Below are 21343 nucleotides of genomic sequence, written 5' to 3'. Positions count from 1 at the left end.
TCAATATTTATATAGTGATATCACAAGACAAAAAAATAAAAATTATATAATTATTACACATATTTGCTTAATTATTTAGTAATATACCAACTTTTGTTTCCATCATTGTTTTAAGTTCTAATATTATGATAAATTATATATTTATAGCCACTATCTGTTTTATTTTAAGTAATAAAGGATAATATTAATAAATAATAATAATAAATAATGAACTGAAAGAATTTACTTATTTAAATATATACTTTTATGCACAATTAAAGAAATTTCATTTAAAAAATGCTTCATATATATTTTAAAAGATAATAAAATCTTTGTATTTTCCTTCGTTTATTTAATTAAAAAATAATTTTTTAATAATAAAATAAATTATCATTTTGTATTATAATTAAATGTAAAAGAACTTTTTATTAAAGATTCTAGAATTAGGTTTATTTTGTAACACATGTATAAAACCAATTATTATTTTTATAGTCAATCAACTATTAATAATGTTTATATTTTATAATTATTTGAATTATTTCTTTATATTATATTAAATAAATAAAAAAGTGTCTTTATTATTTATTTTATTATTGCTATTATCTCTAACACTAAACTTTTATAAGCATTAATTTCTAAAGAATTTACAAATTTTAATTATTTTTTATATTTTTACACTAAAATCAGTAATTTATTACAATGAAAAGTGAAAATTTAATATACATTTACGAATAATAACCAATACTTTAATTGGTTAATAAAAAATTCTATATTTATAGATATTATAGAAATTGTCACTCCTTAAATTTTTCAAAACTAATAAATTAAATTTGCATACATTTAACTAATATGGCTTGTTTTAAATTCCTTGAAAGTTAATTGTAATTAATTTAAAATGGCTGCATACAATTTGATTCAGATCTTAATTCAGGGTTGCGCATTTGTTAAAATTGAAATGTGTTGTAGATGTTAAATATCCAAGCAAACGTACAAGTTTTCGAGAATCACAATAGGAAAAAATAATATTGACCTGTTTAACAGGAATTATAATTAATTTATTAGACTTAAGAGAGCCATGAGTTATTATTTATTAATACAGATGCTTCACAGCCCAACAGTTCTTTAAGATACATATATTCCATTACTGACTGAACAAGTTCACATTATCATTTAATATGATGATTTGAACATGTGCATAGACATCGAAAAATACTTTCATGATAGCATTAATACCAACTGTACAACTTCATATCAACATATACAGAAAGACTATTGACTACTTATTTACTTTTTTAATATTGTATATTTGTTTTGATTATTAAAAATTGGTAATTTTCAATTGAACAATAATTTACCAATAAATAACCGACAAGTAAGTGTTAACGAAAATAAAGAAATGAAAAACGAATAAATTGCTCCTAATTCGGGAACCCTCTTTTCACTATCAATGGTAATTTGCTTTAATACAAAACGGAAACGGTTCATCTTATTATCTAATGAGAATGTTATTAAGTTGAAGGAATAAATTAAGCCCATGACATTCTGTAACGCCGTACACAGAAATATTAATTTATTTTAATGTAAGAAAGTTATTATTGTTACTACACGACGTTCTATGGTTATTACGAAATGAAATACATTTTCTGTGCAAGATAAAGGCTTTTTAAATTAAATTTTTAGTGCCTATTCTAATATGTATACAAATTAAATTTTGATTTTGTTGGATAATTTAAGTATTACCATATTATTACTTAATTTCTCAACTATTGTTATAATAAAAAATATATTTGTTTAAATGTCATATTTTGATATTAATTTTTTATTTTATATTAATATTAGTTTACCTTGTTGAGTATCAAATTAATTAAAATTTTCTACTTGAAATATTTAATATTAATTACTTTATTTTTAACACAATTTTTCTTTAACTATATAAAGTTATTTTTATTATTTTTTCAAATTAATAATATTCTGAGCATGCAGAAAACCATTACTTAATACTATTAATTTTCGAAATTATTATCAATTAAATGCAAACAATTTATAAAATTGTTATAGGTGTTTACAAATGTTTTTTAATTATTATTAAATGTATATTATTATAGAAAAGATTCTTTTCATAAAAACAATATCTATTGCGTAGTTTTGTAATTTAAAAATAATTATTTTTTATTGGGAAGAGATTGAAATATATAAAGATTTATTGATTAATTATTCGTCTCTCTATTAATTTAATTGTATTATTGTGTAGGACATCCGGGATTTAAAATATTAAAATTAAATTTAATCCACTGACAAAACAGTTTGTCTGGCCATGAATGTTCAGAAAACAATTTCGTTTAGTGTTAGAAATCACGTTTTTATCGTGAAATCTATTAATTCTTCTTTCCTTTATCAAGTTAGAAGATAAACCTGTATTATAACATAATTTATGTCGATAGTCACGTTTTAAATGAAATTTAATTGAGTATTGTTGAATACATTTATAAATATTTTAAGATTAACTATATGTAGCTTTGTATGTTTAACTTTAATAACATGTAAATTTATTCAAGCGAAGGAAAAAACATTTTTGCGAATAGTCCCGATGTAAAATATAAGCGGTATTTCCCTGTTGAATTTTGATTCCTTGATTACATTTATTTATACGGGCTGCACCTATGTTTTCGTCACGACATTCTATGATTTTGTTATTTTAATTGTATCGATACAATTTCGTTTACTGGAAATGCGAACGATTAAATTGTTTTTTATACCTTCTCTTAATATGACGTAAATAATTTATTAATTTATAAATTTGTACTGCCAGTATTTCAACTTTATAGGATGTAAATTATCGTTTTTATTATTTTAGATTAATTAAACATAAAATTTATTTGATAACACTTTTTTATATTTATTGGGGGAAGTTTAAATTACCTATTTCAGCGATCAGTTTAATTTAGTGCAAACAGAAATCATAAATTTTCGATTGAAAGTTAGAAATCAGTGATGTTAAAAAAAAGGTAATAAAGAAATGGATGTATTTAATTTGTTTTCCTGTCCTCGCTTTTTTAAAAAATATATAAAAACTTCATTATAATAAATATCTGAATAACTGTATGTGATAATTCAAGGTATTAATTTAAATTTCTTAGTAAATCCTCAATTATGAAAAAATATTGAGTCTTGTCAATTAAATGACTTTTTGATGCATATGAATAAAATGTTTGGTGGGTCCCTTATAAACAAAATTCAATTATTTAATGAAAAAAATTAGAATATAGTAGTCAACTATTATTTCCTTATAAATTCCTGAGTGGCTTAATTCTTATTGTTATTATTTTCTTGCCCTTATATTTTTTGAGAAATAAAAAAATAATTAAAATAAATATATAAAAAATCAGTGTTTGAATTTAAATCAGAATCAGAAAATCCTAAAATATAGAAAATATTGATATTTGTCAGACAAGTGATATATTTTGATTTTTGTAAATAAGTCTTAATAAAAAACTATTTTCAGTAGTCAACTATTATTTCCCTATCAATTTCTGATTTTATTTTAAAACCCCTTGGATGTATTTAAATTATTTTTCTATCCTTCCATTTTTTGAGTATCTCTAAATGTAAGTCTAAATAAAATGAGAAAAAATAAATAAATAATCACTGTAATATATTATCTAATATATATAAATATACTTCAATTACACTCAATTGTAGAAAAAATATCGACGTTTTTTAGTCAAGTGATATTTTTTGGTGTTTACAAATAAATGTGTGCATAAGCAAAATTTAGGTTTATGAAGAAAAAATTTAGAATTTCCTTCCAAAAAATTCTTCTAACAACTTTTAAACTATCTAAATAAAATTAAGCAAATTGATAATAAAAAATTGTTTTCAGTGATCAAACATCTTGCTTGAAACCTTTGCGGTTAACTGGTAGACATATTCAAATTGTTTTGTAGTCCTTACTTTTTTGGTTAATAAAAAATAATTTTAATAGCTGGCTAAATATAAAAATATATAAAGTGTATGTAATAAATAAATTTCTTAGTAAATCCACAATTATTGGCTAAAAACAATTATTTAAAATGGTTCTTTTAGGTCAGTTATACGTTGAAAAAAACATAGAATATGGTGTCTAAAAGAATCTCATCAAATAACTTTTAAACTGTTTATAAAATTATAAAAATTGATATTAAAAATTGTTTTCTATAATCAACCATTATTTTCTCGTAAATTTCAGACTTTAGCCGTGCATGGAAAAATATATAAATATTATAGAATTATAGAATATAACGCCTGTAAGCAACTCATCAAACAACTTTTAAACTGTCTAAATAAAATTATCAATTGATAATAAAAAAATGTTTTCACAGGATAAATATTGTTTCCTTATACATTCCTGACTTTAGTCTTGTGTGAAACCCGTTGTGGTGGATTCGATCCAAATAAACTTTGATCTCTCTACCTCTAGAAGTTTTTATATTAATAAAATTAAACATTTATATATTTTTTTTATTTACAATTACTTTGAAATCACTTAAAAATTTAATACTTTACATGTTTACGTACATATAATGGTTTATACATTTATTTTTAAATTAAATTTTTATATTTTTAAATATATTATCTTTTTTTTTTTCTTAAATTTTGTATTCATATTGCATTTACAGTTTCAAATTGCTACATCATTTTTAAATTATGAAATTTAATAATCAATTTTAAATGTATATTTCGTTAGTTTAATAATTTTGATTTTTTTAATTGAATATATATAATTTATTTTGAAATTTAATTATAAGTTCTTAATTTATGTCCACTTATGTTTACATTTATAATCTTACAAATTATTTTGTTTCTATTATTATATTCAGTTTTATAATATTTGAAAATAAAAATGTAATTAGTTTCATTGTAATTTTCACACTTATATTCAAATTATGGTTTTCTGTTTAAAATGGTTCTTTTAAATCAGTTATACGATGAAAAAAAAATTATAGAATATAACTCCTGTAAGCAACTCATCAAATAATTTTTAAACTGTCTAAATAAAATTATAAATTGATAATAAAGAAAGGTTTTCTCTGGATAAATATTGTTTCCTTATACATTCCTGACTTTAGTCTTGCGTGAAACCCGTTGTGGTGGATTCGATCCAAATAAACTTTGATCTATCTACCTGATTTAATTCGCTAACAGGCCGTGAGTGTTGCAGACTTCCGGGAACTTTTATCCGCCAAGGTGAGCGGGCCCAGTGTTGGTTAATTATTTACTCATCTCATACAAACCGAACATCCCCACTACGGATTTCTAGAATCGGTTAATGTCATGCATGTTTACCACAATAAAATTATAGCTTTTCATTTTTATTTTCATTGGTTGCACCAATCAAAAACAATACTATTAGTTTATGTGTACTCAAACCTGCTTAGCGGCTCATTGTTGTTTTAGTTGCAGTTACATAAAACCAGTTATGCAAAATGAACATTTATGGGGCTTTTTTTAAGTCATCGATTAAAAAATTTTGAACAATGGGATTTTACCATACAAGGAAAAAATGAAATTAAAATTTAATCAAAGAATTGCGATGGCATGCGATGTTCCCAGTATAATTATCGTCCATACCACATTTTGAATATAATAGAGAATGGATATTTATGAGCACGTTAACCATTAAATTTACTTTCAAAACATGACGAATTCTTGAAAAAATTTCTAAAATCATCTATTTTAAATATACATAATAAAAACAACTTTATGAATTTTTAGCAGTTGAAAATTTTATGACCAAAACTGAGAACAATATGTATACATACGAATCCATTATTTCCACCTTTACACATGTAAATTGAAAGAACTATAAAATAACCATATTTTTGACTAAGACTTACATTTAGGAAACGCTCCACTTACTTGTAAATACTTCAGGCTTATGAATATCTTTGGTTTAATGTTGCCTCGAGACAAATATTTCAAAATCAATTAAAATTTTTTATAAAGGTTAAATGTAAAATTTATTTATTCATTGCTAAATAATTTATTGTAATCAGACAATCCGTTGCTAAATTTTAATCTCGAAATAAAAGAATATGGGAAAAATCAATTAAGCTTATAAGTTACTGTTTATAAAATTTTAAATATATTTTTAAATTTTAATTTTACATTGTTAATATTATTATTTTTACAATTTTATTTTATTTTTTAATTGAATTTTAAATTTGTACATATTTCTACATTTCTTTTAAAATTTAAATTCTATTTAAAAATTTAAAAAGTTCACTTTTTTATCATTTTCTTAAATATACAGGAAAATTTTTATAATTTGCATTTCTTAAAATATTTAAATTTAAATTTTTTAAGTATATATTTTGTATTATATTTTAATATTGAAATTATTTTTTTTAATACACATGAATATTTTAAAATTTATTGTTAAAATTGATGTTTAAATATTATTATATTGAATTAAAAATTTTTGCAAGATTTTAAGATGTTTAATTAAACATGCAACATTTTTTTTTAATTTCTAATTTTTTGAAAGGCTGAACGAATATTTCTTTTTCGTTTGACCAATAAAGAAATTACACAGTTCACTTCTAAAACTTAGTATAGAAATAAGAAAATATGGCAGAAACCAGTTGCTCAGCAAACATTGTTTATCCAACCTGCTATTTGTTAAAAATTATCATAACACCTGCGTCACACGTACACAATATCACTCACATATTCCCTCTAAACGCATAGTTTCACAGGCTTTGATACTCCACTAGGTTCTAAGTCACGTTTTGTTCACGTCTAAGCAATCAATTAATTTATTCACGATTCTAAATGCTTAAAATAGGTTGTTTAACAATGTACTGTTTTATCAATTTGGATTAATAATTTCAGCCACCTGATTTATTAATCATCAATAAATATTTAGAATCAATTAATTTAATTAATGGAAATTAAAGAAGAACAAGGCTCCACATCAATCATTTTGAATTTACTAATGAATTAATTTTAAATTCTTTTTTAAGATGTTGTGTAATTATGATAATCACAGCGAAAACAACCTGAATTAAAAATGAGCCTTTCCAATGAATCCATAAAACGAAATAAATTTTATATTGATGAGTTACTTTTTAAGCATACTAATTAGTGCTTACGTGTTGTATAATATTCTTCACATTAGACAATTTTGTTTACAATTAAGTGATAATTAAAGACGTTTGCCAATCATGAGTTAAAAAACACCTATTTTTGGATTAATTATCATATGTATGTTTATAGTACTTGTCTAGTTGCTGTTTTCGAAACATATTTCACCAACATAACAAATAAATTAATATAAATGGAAGGTAAATAGTATTTTATTGTTACAGGAGACTGACGTATAATATTTTTATATTAATATTATAGTTAAAAATATTTATTCTTATCGTTTATTTTGAGATAAAAGTTGTTTACAGTTTTGTTTTTACTTCCTCCCAAATTGTAACAAGTGGGTGACCCATTTTTTTCATCTCGTCACTGCCTGATGCAAGTAGTCAACATCACGTATTTGAATATCAAATCAAATATCTAAATATAGCAACCCCCTTAATTTTTTTGGGGGAGTGAAAAAATGTGAGAACATTTTAACCCCAGCCTCATTCTGTTCCCATGGAATTCGTTCCTTAATTAACATCAGTAATAGTACCAAATGAGAATGTAGCACCTCAACTCATTTAACATGTTGCCAAAAATATATTTATTAGGAGGGGTGGGATATTTAGAAGATGTCATCTTAATTTGGAAAAATGATAAATGCCATTGAACAAGTGATGTATTAATATTAGTAATTAACCAACAAAAATTAAATTTTAAATCAAATTTTTAGGTGTATTTTTGTTTTTATGAACATATTTAAAAAATTAATAAATAATATAAAACTAGAAATTACATAATTTTCCATAAATTCTTTAAATTCTATTGTGTATTTAATTGTTTCCAAATTTTAATATTTAATTCTTTAAATTCATAAATATTTTTACAATTTTCTATGTAAATTTTGAATTATATTTTTAGAATATTCACATTACTTTTTTTACAATTTTATATTAATTTTTTGTAATATTTTAAAATATATACATTATTTTCCAAAATCTTACATTTTCTAGAAGTTTTAATTTTTATATTAATAAAATTTAACATTTATATATTTTTTATTATAACAAATACTTTGAAATCACTTAAAAATTTAATATTTTACATGTTTACTTACATACAATAGTTTATACATTTATTTTTAAATTGTGTTTTAATTATAATAATTTAATTTAATGTTTTAATTATAATAATAATATAAGTTCTTAAATTATTATGTCCACTTATATTTACATTTATAATCTTACAAATTATTTTGTTTCTACATATTCAGTTTTATAATATTTGAAAATAATTCATTCATTGTAATTTCACACTTATATTCAAATTATGGTTTTCTGTTATTATATTTGAAATTATACAGATTAAATTACATAATTTAAATTTAATTTTTATATTTTTAAATATAATAAAATTATATTTTTATGATTCATTTCAATTTGAATTTGATTTTGCGTTTATAATGCAACCTTACAACTTTGTCTTTGTTTTATCTGTTTATTTAGGCACCTATATATTTTATTCAAATTTAAATTTAATTTTTTTAATCCAATATTTATATATTATTATCAAATTAAATTACTATAATTTAGATTTATATTTAAGTTTTGATAAGATGTTTGTAACATTTTAAAATATTTTATATATAATAATTATTATTAATTATTTATTTTTAATTTATTGTTTTTAAGTATGATATTTTAAAATATTTCGATTTAAATTTTATCTTTTTAAGTGTTATTCTTTTTCAACTCTTATTGCAGATTCTAAATATGGTATATATATTTATTTCAGATGCTATTTTTAATAATGTAATATTTTTATACTTACTATATTTTCAGATTTAAATTTTGATATGATATGTTTAATATTTTTACATGTTTATATTTTACTTCATGCCTATTTAATATTTATTTTTAAATTATGAAATTCATATTTTTTTAATTTATTTAAAAAATAAATTCTAGAAATTTATTTCTTATACTTTTTAAATACGTAAGTATATATTATGTGTAATATTATACTAAAACCTAAATGTTTGAGACATACGAATATCCAGACATGACATTAACTTAACTGTAACTGTTGTTAAATAAGCATAAGGAAAACAGATGTGGGTTAGACAGACCACAAAGAATTGATTGGTCGCACATTTTTTACATCAAAATTTTTCTAAACATTTCAAAAGAGCTTTAAGATTTGTATCTTGCGAACAGAAATTCATTCAACATCAATTCAAGTAGTCAGTAACTGACCTATTCTAACTAGATCGTGTGCCAACAAACGCGGAACTTTTCTATTCAACGTAAACAATGTTTATTATTTTGTGCAAGTGGCAATGGCGATATGATATGGCAATTAATAGGGGTACGCATTTACATTTCGACATTGAAATTGTGCGAACGGGCCACAATGTTATCAACATGGATGTAACTAATTAAAATTTCAATTTACATAATATGTAAATATTATGTATAACCATTTAATGTTATTTATGTTTTTAGATATGTATAAGCAAAATTATTCAAATTTATTCGTCCACTTCTGGCATTTTATATTTTCAAAAAGGGCTGATCAAACTGAATCAGATGAAAGTTACTCAACATTTTATGCGAAACAACGCGAAAAAATCGGATAAATAAAATTCGCAATATGTAAATTTAATCTGTGAAACTGCATATTGCAAATATGGATTTCATATAAATGTTGAGTCGTGTATGGTTGCCCGTCGCGGTCAAAACCTATTTCCAAACCAACTTGGTTATCTACAAGTGTTTGCAATCGTCCAAGTTAGTCACGGTCCTGTCGGTATTCATTCATGACCAGTCCTTAATTACGCCAGCGTAAACATAAATTGTGGAGTGAAACTAACAACTCGAGTTAGATTCACAATGGGAAAAAAACTTGATGTTTCCGTTTTTACTTTCTTACCCATTAACTTGGGTAAGTTTATAATATATTTTACTATCATTTTATGGGTAAGTCAGATTATTTTTATTTCTTATACATAGCGTTTTCAATTTAACATAGAAACACTCCTGTGACCTTTTTATGTGTAATAGCTCAAAGTATGGCTAATGGAAATTGTCTTTTGTCACCCGATAGTGACCATATATTTTTTACATGTATTATAAAGAGTTATGCATTAAATTTAGCATCCACCAAATTTAATAAAAAATAGTGTAATTTAATTAGGAATACAAAACTAGAAATCATATTTCTCCGAAGACTTGTCTTGGAATATTTTATAATCTCAGATTTTATAATACTAGACTTTTTAATTTTGGCAGCCTGTCTGTGGTTAAAATATCATAAAATGTGCTGTTTTTAATGAATATAGTGATATTTGTGCCTCTTGCTGCACAAGATAAAATGTAGATCAAAAAATTTGAATACTGTGTATTCATTTTATTCCATCACTATAATAATGAGCGTTCAAAAGTCTCTGACTGGGCCTCTCTTTTGATAATTGATACTATTGTGTCTAAAAAATACTCGGAATTGTTATAAAATAAAAAAATTCTATATATATTCTTTTAAGCACTCCAAATAGTTATTTTCCGGAATGACCACCAACAACATCTTCGATTCATCCTTTGTCTCCCCAATCGACTCAAAGTAATGTTTCCGGAGCGGTTTTTTGAGTTTAGCTATTAGCTAAAAGTCACATGGAGCTAAATCAGGCCAATACTGTGGTTGTGTAATGATATTTGTCACATTTTTGACAAAAAACTCTCGTAAAAAATTCAGTGTTTTCGGTACCAATCGAGATTTGATGCATCTGAGACCAAAAACATCCTTGAACATAGTATTTGATATCATCAGTAATCTTATATCTTATTGTTAATTGACGGTTTGCCAGCACTAATTCTTTGATTAGACTGACATGTTGCTCATCAGTTTATGTGGATGGTTGTGTAGGACGATATTTGCCATCAACGTGTTGTTATCCTTCTTTGAATATTTTGTACCAATCAAATGTTGTTGTTTTCAATAGAGCGTAGACATTGAGGCCTATAGCAATTCTGGATCTGTCAAATGGTATAAATTAATTTATTTTATCATTTTTAATAGAGAATGAAGGGCTTCTATCCCAATATCAGGGGGTTACAACTACCATCAATGTAGTACAATTATCAAAATCTAAAATAGAACTTTTTATAAATTTGTCCTAAAATTATACTAACTAATTTAATTTATATGTTCCATCGTATATTTTGATCAATCATAGATGGCAAAAAAAGTAAAAAATCGATTAAACCTAATTAAATTATTTTTTAATAAAAAAAATTTACACTGTTGTACAAATAAAAAAATCACTATAACCAGTTTTTGTTGCAGGATTTAAAAAAATAAATGTTGCCGTTTAATATCGATTATAATTTTATAAAAAATTGACGAATATCGCGAATATTTGTAAACATTAGCTGTGTGATTTGGTCTTTGGCAAGTTGGCATCATCCTGGAATAATTAAATATATCAAAGATCAACAGGTGGCAACGTGGTGCCCAACCACGCATCTTCGACGCAAGATCCAGACATATGCGACAATGCACACACACACACACATACGGAACCAACGTTGTCGGCCACTTCATAATCATTTTCACTTGAAGGGTTCAAATGAAGATCCGCAACTGTGTAATGAGTTATCGAATTTGAAAACACAAATTTGAGACTGCGTTCTTCGAAAACTCGAGATAAGACAAGAAGTGGAGATTATTTTTTGTTGAACTCTCACCAGTGTCGTCTAGAAGAGATGTGAAACTTATAAGTTCGAGTTAATCCTTATCTGGTTTCTATTAATTAATGATATGGTAATAAATTTCTTGGTAGATTAAGATAAAACTTGTGACATGAGATAAAAGCAAACAAACAAAAATTTTTCTTAAATTTTGTATCGATAACGTCATGTAAATAAATAAAAATCAACAATGATTCGAACGTACTACAACAACCAATAATTTAAATAAAACCTCAGAAGGGTAGTTCTTTTAAAACCAGCGTTTGATTGAATTATTCTTTTTAAATTGCTTCTTAAAATATACCTGGATCATTACTATTCTAAATTAATTCTTTTACTATTTAAATTGATTCTTACAATTATAATATATCTTAATTTAATTAGTTTTGGTTACATTCATAATTTGTGGTCATTAAAGTAAATTTAGAAAATGAACTTGTATTTCCGTGGGACCGTTTAAAGTTATTCCACCCACAACTTAGAGCTTCCGTCAAGAGAAATTGCTTCTTGGGTTCAAATGAGGAACAATTGGTGGGTTATCCTATATATGTCCATCTTTAAATATGACAGAGAGATTAAAAGTAAAATAGAGATTATCTATTTATTAATTTTAGAAACAGAATAACAACAGTTCATGACATTTTAAAAACCAATATTGGTCCTTGAAATTTAATAATGAAAATCCTACGTGATTCTAAGCTACGTTTAGTATTATTGAATTTTAATAGAAAAGGACGGACGTCTTCAATAATTCTCCTTTTTCAAACATATTTTAATTGTGCACTATATTAGACTCTTACTTATATATAGAAACTTATCATATATCGATTATATAAACAACGATTGGAGAACAATATCTCATTTATTCTTCTTAAAGAGATTCTTGTTAAAATGTGAGATTAGGGTTAGTCAAAAATTTAATTGGGCATTGCGGATGACCTAGCGATAAACACACGAAAATATTTGTGATACACTGTACGTCATTCATTATCGGTGTTCATTACCATTTAAAAATGAACATATACGGGCTGCCTTTGACATCAATATTTGGTAGACACATTAGATAAAATAAATAGACGCTACCACATTTATATTGCATCACTGTGATTTTTAAACCAAGCTATACACGTTAATAAAATTATGATATCAAACTCCAATAAAATTACGAACACTCTTTGATGTAATCTTCAGAAAACTCGTTCAAAGGTTAATGGATTTTTCTTAAATGTTAATATCGCTACAGCATGTGAGTCATTGCTTAGTTTGAACCTTTTTGGCTCAGAAGATAAAAGGAAAAGTGTATAAAAACTCTGAGACATCTAATTTTTAATTGAAATCAAATTTCACAAGAAGATGTTGAATATTAATGAGTGTGTGGTGGAATTAAACATCACAAGTTTCTAAATCATAGAATAAAAGGTGATAAATATCTCTCTACATAAGATGATGACTTAACAATTAAGTTCCCAATTAAATTTAAGTTAAAATATTTAATTTTTTGGAAAAAGGACTGATAACTGATTGTTTATTGTTTCTGGAATATTACAGCCGCCTAAAACAAAATAAACTTGTATTTTCACCATAAGACATAATTATCAAACTGTCATATTTATTATCTTTTTGTTAGTTAATAAACAAATCGTAAATTTTTAATCTTATCAAGGAGAACGTTCTAAAGATAGTTCATTCTTTTAATTTCATTATCTTAACTCCAGTAGAACAATAAATTGGAAGTTTATTTAAACTAAAAATATTTTAGACGAAATTTAGATTACAGATTAAAATTGATATTTTTTATAGTATTTGATTAAATTTTCTTGCGTTTATTCTCAGTTATTTCTTCTTTCTGGGTAAAACAAATTATGTAAATAAAATATAAACAAAGAGTAGTAAAAGTTGTTCTCACTTGACGAGTACAAGTTTTTCCTAATACTAAACTTACTCTTATTTATGAGACCCATTGTGTTTTGAGATTGTTCTCATAACATTAAGACGAATTGAAGTGAATTTAAAACATAACCAGAATCGTAATTTTCATTTCAGTGGGTCGCCATTCCGTCCCCAACCTAATTGTTTATTTTGATAAGCGTAGATGACCATGAATAATTTATATTTTCTACGAACGTTTACCTGATTCCGGAAATGGGGACTTTGTCCCTTTTTCCATTTTGCCCACAGAGTGCGTTTTACAATAATGTCGACGGGTGGTGTAACCACCCTAAGTACGGACAACCGTTAGGATTTTAAAGACGCCATTCATTTATTAATTTGTAATAAAATAATAAATTATATAGAAAATTATGTTGTCTAACTGTCAAGAGTGTTTTTTATTACATTAAAATTTTAATATCTAATCTACTACGTACGCAAAATAATTAAAAATACATTGAGATTCAAAATTAAAATACAATAATCTATTAAATTAACAACGTATAAAGAAAAAAATACCTTCTAGTCAAAAGAGATAGACGTAGAAAAAGCACCGTTTAAACTACATTATGTAGTCTACATATATATCAATCTTAATGCCTTCAATTATCTTCAAATTACAGTTCAAAACTTCTTTTGTAAAGTGTTAATAATAGTGGATTGTGTATAAAGACATTCTTAAATTAGTTAAATACACCTGTATAATTCTAGAATTAAATGGTTACGATTGGATATGCGGTTTATTAAGGAAGATTTCTTTGACTCTCTAATCATTTGTCATTTGGAAGTTACGTGGTTAGTTAATTAGGGTGGCAATATGTGATGTTTGCTAACAAGACTTTCTATCATCAGTAACATTTGGCTGGAATAGGGAAGTGATATGTAACTATCTCCATGTTATATCGAAATGTGAATGGTTGAAAGGTGTTAATAATTTTAACATCTTTAGATCAAGGTTAAATTAAAATGGCGACGTCAAATAATTTGTATTGGATTAATATTAATTTCTTTTTTGTTTTTATTTAAATATTAAATGTTAAATTTATTTTTATTTATCCGTATATATTAAAATGTTGATTAAAAGATAAATTAATGTAAAGACAGTTTGTTTATAATATTATGTATTTAGAATCGAATAATAAATTGATTTATGTTATTTTAATTTAGATGACATTTAAAATATTTTGTTTTGTGAATAATATATTATCTTTAAATGAAGTTGAAATAAATTTGTAAACATACAATACATTGTAATACATAAGATTATATCTTTGTTTATTATTAATATTTAATCATTTTTGTGGTTGCTAATAATTAATAATGGTTTATATACTAATACAAACATTTAAAATAAGTGTAAAATATCTTAAAAAATACATTTTTTAATTTAAAAATGAGTATGTGTATAATTTACCACAAGGTCAAATTATTAATTATATATTATCATAATAATTTGAAATTAATGTGATGACATATAATTTCTAAAGTTCTGCTTTTAATTATAAGTATATACTACTCTGTAATTTGGAATATATTTGTTCAGTCTTTGATTATTTAGTTTATAATTTAACTTTATTTGTATTTGTTGATGTTAACTTCTTTATATCATTTTCTTATAATATTAATTAAACTAACTAATTTCTTAACAAAATATTCAAAGATGATCTTTAAATTGGATATATATAATATTTCAAATTGTGGAAAAATTAATATAAATAATAAATATAAATATAAATATATTATATTTATATATTAAGTTTATAAAATAATATTTACATTTATGTAATTTTAATTTAGAATATATAAATATATATTTTACAATTTTTGTTAATTATAAGAAATTTTAAATTATGTTAAAAACTCAACAATAGACAACTGTGTTAAAAAATTGAATGATTGTCTCTGACGAAGGTGACGTTCCTCCGTTCAAAATATCTCATTGACTCGAGTGCCATTTATCTTATTCAAAGTACAATTGGACTATTTATTAATCTTCTGATATATCCAGAATTTAATTCTTATTGACACCGGAAGCACCATTCACCATTACCCGGCGCCTCCACCAATTGTTACCAATTTGATTAATGATAATTATTAACATTGTATATGAATTTCTGTAATCAGTTCAAGGCACCTTATTTTGAATCAGCCACCAAATAAATTTAAAAATAAATATGTACATTGTACAAACTGAGTAGTTGGCCCATTATCAATATATAATTTGGTGGAGATTAACAAGGAAACACTTTTGTTATTTAATATTAAAGGTTATCACGTTAAATTTATATGCGACAGTTTTTGTTTAACCAGATAATCTTAGAAAAGTACTAATTAAAATGGAGAATATACATTCAGATAACAACAATAAAGGAGCATAATAGTGTCGTATGTTAAATGTTATCTACGAGGGTTAATATGTTTTTGAAAAAAAATATGACGTCAATATGAATTGCATCATTAGAGATCCTGTTATTTATTTAGCCGGGAGATTGAGAAACAAAATATAAAACATTTCATTAAGCAACGATTGACAATTATTTAAGATAAACAATGTGTGTCGTAACAATTGTTAACCTGCATAAGAAAAAATCGCATTTAATTACGGATACCTGTTAATTGGTAGCCAAGAAATGTTTATTAGTCAACAATCGACGCTTCTAGAATCCGCTGGCCGGAATGAATCAAAGTGACGATCTGTTTTACTTATTTATCGACTGGCCCAAGGTCGGATCAAATCGAAAACAGAATTATTCGAGAGTCTGCTTCCCGCCAACGATACGAATTTATCTTCCGTTGTTATTGGCAATTGTGTTTGGATAATAAAGAGATTACGCTGTGAAACGGTCACGTACTCCACATTTCTTCGGGTATAAAGTGAAGAATTTGCACATTTCACATATCGTGAAAACAATGTCAAGATTAGAATACGCAAAGGTTTGTGTTCTTGGGTTTCTTCAAATGATAAATTTTTATTATAATTTTAACGCAAAGCTGTAAAATTAATCCAAATTAAGGTACTCTCAAAAATAATAAAAAGGTGTGAATAAAAGGAAACAATAAAAATAAATACTAATTTTACTGAATAAAAATTTCATTTGTGTTTGTATAATTTATTTTAGATGCTTGATATTTCCAGTCAATGATTCTAATTGTTTAATATGATTAACTGGGACTTTCCTATTTATTAAGTTAATCTCCAATCGTGAAACGACATGTAATTAAAAAAAATATGACTTTGGAAGTTCCATTTGCTCATTCTAGACAAAAGAGGCATTAATCAGAAAACTGACTATTAAGGAAATATACTACATAGGTATAACATAAGGCATATAAGCATATACTACTCTGTAATTTGGGATATATTTGTTCAGTCTTTGATTATTTAGTTTATAATTTAAATTTATTTGTATTTGTTGATGTTAACTTCTTTCTTAAGTCATATTTATATTATTTTTTTAATATTTTATCCTTAAATGTTCTAATTTTATATTAAAATAGTAATATTTATCAATAAACCTTCAGAAGATGTGAATTTATACCTTGGAAAGAAGGAACGCATGTTAATTTTATTGTATTGATCATAAACTTAATATATTTTATTAGATTACAGAAAAATAAATTATAAATGAAAATCGTTTATTTTTCAATATTTTATTATTTTTGAATAAAATTTATTTACCACATGCAAGACAACATAGTTTATAATTTAAAGTAGAAGAATGTGACATTCAAGTAAAAAAAACACTACGACTGAAAACATTTCAAAACATATATTTTTTACCACTAAATTAACATGATATAAAACCTTAAAAGCAACATAATTTATGATGTAGCCTAGAAAACGTGACATTAACTTAAAATGTGGCAGTAAAAAACATTTGAAAGCATATAGCTTTACCTTATTACAATTACTGCTTTGAATTACAAAGAAATTGAAAAACTCTTAATAACAAATTTTTTCAAATAAATAAAAGTAAAGGAGCGAAGGAAAGACATTATTCAGGAAATATTCTAATTTGTGTTTTAAAATGAGTTTGAAAAAGAAAAATAACAACATAATTTCATGTATAAAAATTTTACTAACGAAAAGCAGTAAAATTATATTTTGTTTCTTTCTAAAATATAATTTAAAATTTACTTAAAAACGATGAGAAATATTTATACATCATTAAGTATATTTTAGAAACATTACATATATTGTAGGAAAAAGAAAATAACTATAAAATTTCTAATTTTATTTATTTATATGTATTTTTTTTCATTAGACAAATAAATTTGTATTTAAATTGGACAGACAATTTCTACATAAGGTAAAGTAAATTACTGTTAAAATTCATACTTTTGATAACAATTATAATTAACACAAATGATACATGAAGTATAGAATTTTATATTAAATATTTTACACATGGTCTTCCATGAAATTAAAAAAAATAAATAAGCACTTGAATGTATTGTTTACCCCGAAGCAATGAAGATTCCACGACTTTCGAAACAAAGTGTGTCGTAATAGAATCGAACACATTTTAAGTAAATGTACAATTGCAAAAAATTAATTCAACATCTGAAAAGCGTAGCAGGAACCGAGTACTCAAGTTCCTAGTTTGCACACCCGGAACAGAATGTCTGAGAAACGAACAGAATGTTGCAATGTTCTATTGAAAGAAAAAAAAAATGAAATTCATCCATTTACCAGACGAAAGTGTTTTAAATGCATGTATACGTTTATGTATAACATTTGAGCAAGATGTCAACTTTTTACTCATCTGTTTGGAATATTTTTTTTTGGAAATATCAGCATAAAATCTTTTGGCATAGTTTAAATAAACGTAATATATGGTTAGTTGTCGTGTGTATCTAATGGAAGGAGTACTAATTTAGTACTTTACTGTTTATTAAAATACTATTTATTAAAAATGTTTGACTTATTAAATGGTTTCTATTCATGTTTTTTGATTTAAACCTTTAATTATAAAGGAATTAGTAGGCAAAGTCTTTTAGTCATTCCCCAACAAAATTGCCAGACATTAAATATAATAATAACATAAGACATATTCATTAAAAAAACAATATAATACACCGGTGTAGTGCGGGTCACGGTCGCAAGAAGCTCGGTTTCACTCTCTTTCTCGCTTTAATCACTTTCACCATCTATGATATGCTCTCTATTATGATCAAATGTTTTTAACTGTAGATTTTACTTCGAACGAGAAACTTTCTTGTTACGTAAACTTAACGGTCTGCCCGTTGATTGGCCTGGGACATCTCAATTCTTTATGGGATATAAATACTTTCTGATTATTTTATTCATGCATTATTATTAATTATTTGTTAATTTAAATATTAATCATTGTGTGATTATATCGGTTTGTTTATTTTATTAATGTTTAATTAATGCAGAATAAATAATTTACTCGACGCTCTTTTTAAACAATTATAATGTCAAAATTAGTAAGATTCTTTAATTGTGCGTACAACTCTCAAGTTACTTTCTAGATAATTTAGGTACACATGGCTTCTGTACTAACTATAATAATAATAATAGTCAAGACATTAAAAATTAATTTAAATTATAGTACATATCATTACATTACTATTATAGTATGTCAAGGAAATGCTGTGGAATTACATCTATCACAAGATTCAAATCATGAGGAATTAAATTATTATAATTATTGTTATATTTAAATAATTAATTTATAAAATATTCTGTGAAAAATAAATTATGTTCAAGTTGAAATTAATAAATTTATATATAATAGTTTTCAATTTATTAAAGAAAACTTTATTTTTAAAGATAAATGATTCTCTTTTTTATCTATTTAACTACTAAACTAAACCAACTAAATAATCATCTTCAACATATACATAATTTTTTGCTGAGTAAACGAGAAAAAATTTTTAGGTTCTTGGAGAAAACATCAGCCTCAGGTTTGACCTTTTCTTTAGATTGTATAATTACGTAAAAGATTGGACACTGACAAAAATAAATAATAGTCTCATGGAGAAATGTCTCGACTGGTTGTGGGTTATGTTAAATTTCCTGTTTAACATTTTGAAGCTTCTTTTGAGTTTCCAATGCGACATATCGGTTTGTGTTATCATGAAGGAGTAGAATGCTTTCTGCTAGTGACCAAAGAAGCTCGTTGTATAAGTATTTCCTGAAATTGGCCAATTTGCAAGAAATAGATTGCTTTGATCGTTTGGACTCGATAGCAGTCCATCATTTAGTAATCAAAATCTTTGTCCAATTTTTTGATAGAATGACATGGATTGTTAATATATAATAATCTGAATTTTACAGAGTAGTACTCGGATATTATATGTAATAAAAGGACAACAGCCTGTTTGAAGTTTTGAGCAATGATTAGTTAAGCGATTGAAGACTTATATAATCGAATAAATAGTGCAGGTAATGTCAATGACATCTTTTGTAAACCGACGTGAAAATACTATTATCAATATTGTTTACAACAATATCCATTTCGATACTGATTAGGTAAGATACTTTCGATCATTTTGTAATCTATATGTTTTCAAATTGGATCAGTGGTAATTTAATTACTTTGTATACAAAATAGGTTTGAAAAAGTTCTCTTCCGCATTTTGTTAAATATAATGTTCGAATTGTTCCCAGCTACCAATGTACATTGGTGTAAGTGCATCGAAAATTCTTAAGGCAATTCACGGAGAAACTCCGTAATTGCCAACGTTTCTTAAGGACATCTCTTAAAATAACATAAGAGACACATCCTACGTCACGTGGTGATTACGTATCTCTCACCATAAGTGAAAGTACCGTAACCGGCAACGTTGCGGCGGAATATAACCGTGAAATGAAAGAGAAATGCTTACCATTTGGAAAAGAATGCGCGCAACAAAGAAGCAATCCTCCGTAGACTGAAAGTGGTACCTACATATTTATTTAATTCACGCGTCCATCTAACCAGTAGATGTTAGACCATTCGACGTTATGTAATCTTATGAAAAACTCACGTCTGTGTTGCCGCCATTATGAAATACATCGGCGTTTTGGAGGTTACTGGCGTTACACCATTTTCCATTGGGTTTTATGTATGGAAGAAATTCCTCCATGGAGAGATCACCACAATGAACTGAAGGAAAATTGAAAATGTTTAATTTCTTGATTCTGACACCACATACTAATTAAATTGTGTGAATGCTTAGTTCAGTTAGTCGTTTCCAAGAAGAATCATTTTAAACGTCTTCTTTAAGAGGTTTAATAATCATAAAACATGTAACTGTAACTTTTTTGCATTGACAATTATGCTGTTCTTTTTTCCAGAACAATTTAATGCATATCAAATTACTTCCTTAATTGTTTTGAATAAATTTCCGGAAATTTTTACTAACCATATGTGAAGCTGAGACTGATGTTTTGGACGAATAAATATTATTTGCATTAATTAAAATTGTGTATGATCTAACGCGGTCTAAGAAGGATTAATCGTGATGGGTGACCTTGCTTCGACATTGTTAGGCTTTCAAAACCCAGAAGTAAAGATGTGTAGGACGTGAAAGGAAGCATTTTTTATTTCATTATAATTATTACTTAAATC

The 21343-nt window shown here is 25.0% G+C and overlaps 1 protein-coding gene across 2 annotated transcripts in view; it reads left to right on the top strand.

The window, feature by feature from the left end:
- Window positions 1-21343, top strand: part of LOC109605824 (LIM domain only protein 3) — a 130859-nt gene that overhangs the window by 7733 nt on the left and 101783 nt on the right. The window contains exon 1 of one of the 2 annotated variants that reach the window (XM_049970108.1): window positions 9919-10067. The exons of the other annotated variant lie outside the window; for it this stretch is intronic. The gene's annotated coding sequence lies outside the window, so the exon portion shown is untranslated. Of the gene's footprint in view, window positions 1-9918; window positions 10068-21343 lie in introns of those variants that run through there. 2 annotated transcript variants of the gene reach the window in all.

Source organism: Aethina tumida, chromosome 7, assembly GCF_024364675.1.
Source record: "Aethina tumida isolate Nest 87 chromosome 7, icAetTumi1.1, whole genome shotgun sequence".
Taxonomy (NCBI): domain Eukaryota; kingdom Metazoa; phylum Arthropoda; class Insecta; order Coleoptera; family Nitidulidae; genus Aethina; species Aethina tumida.
This window is presented reverse-complemented; position numbering and strand designations above follow the sequence as displayed.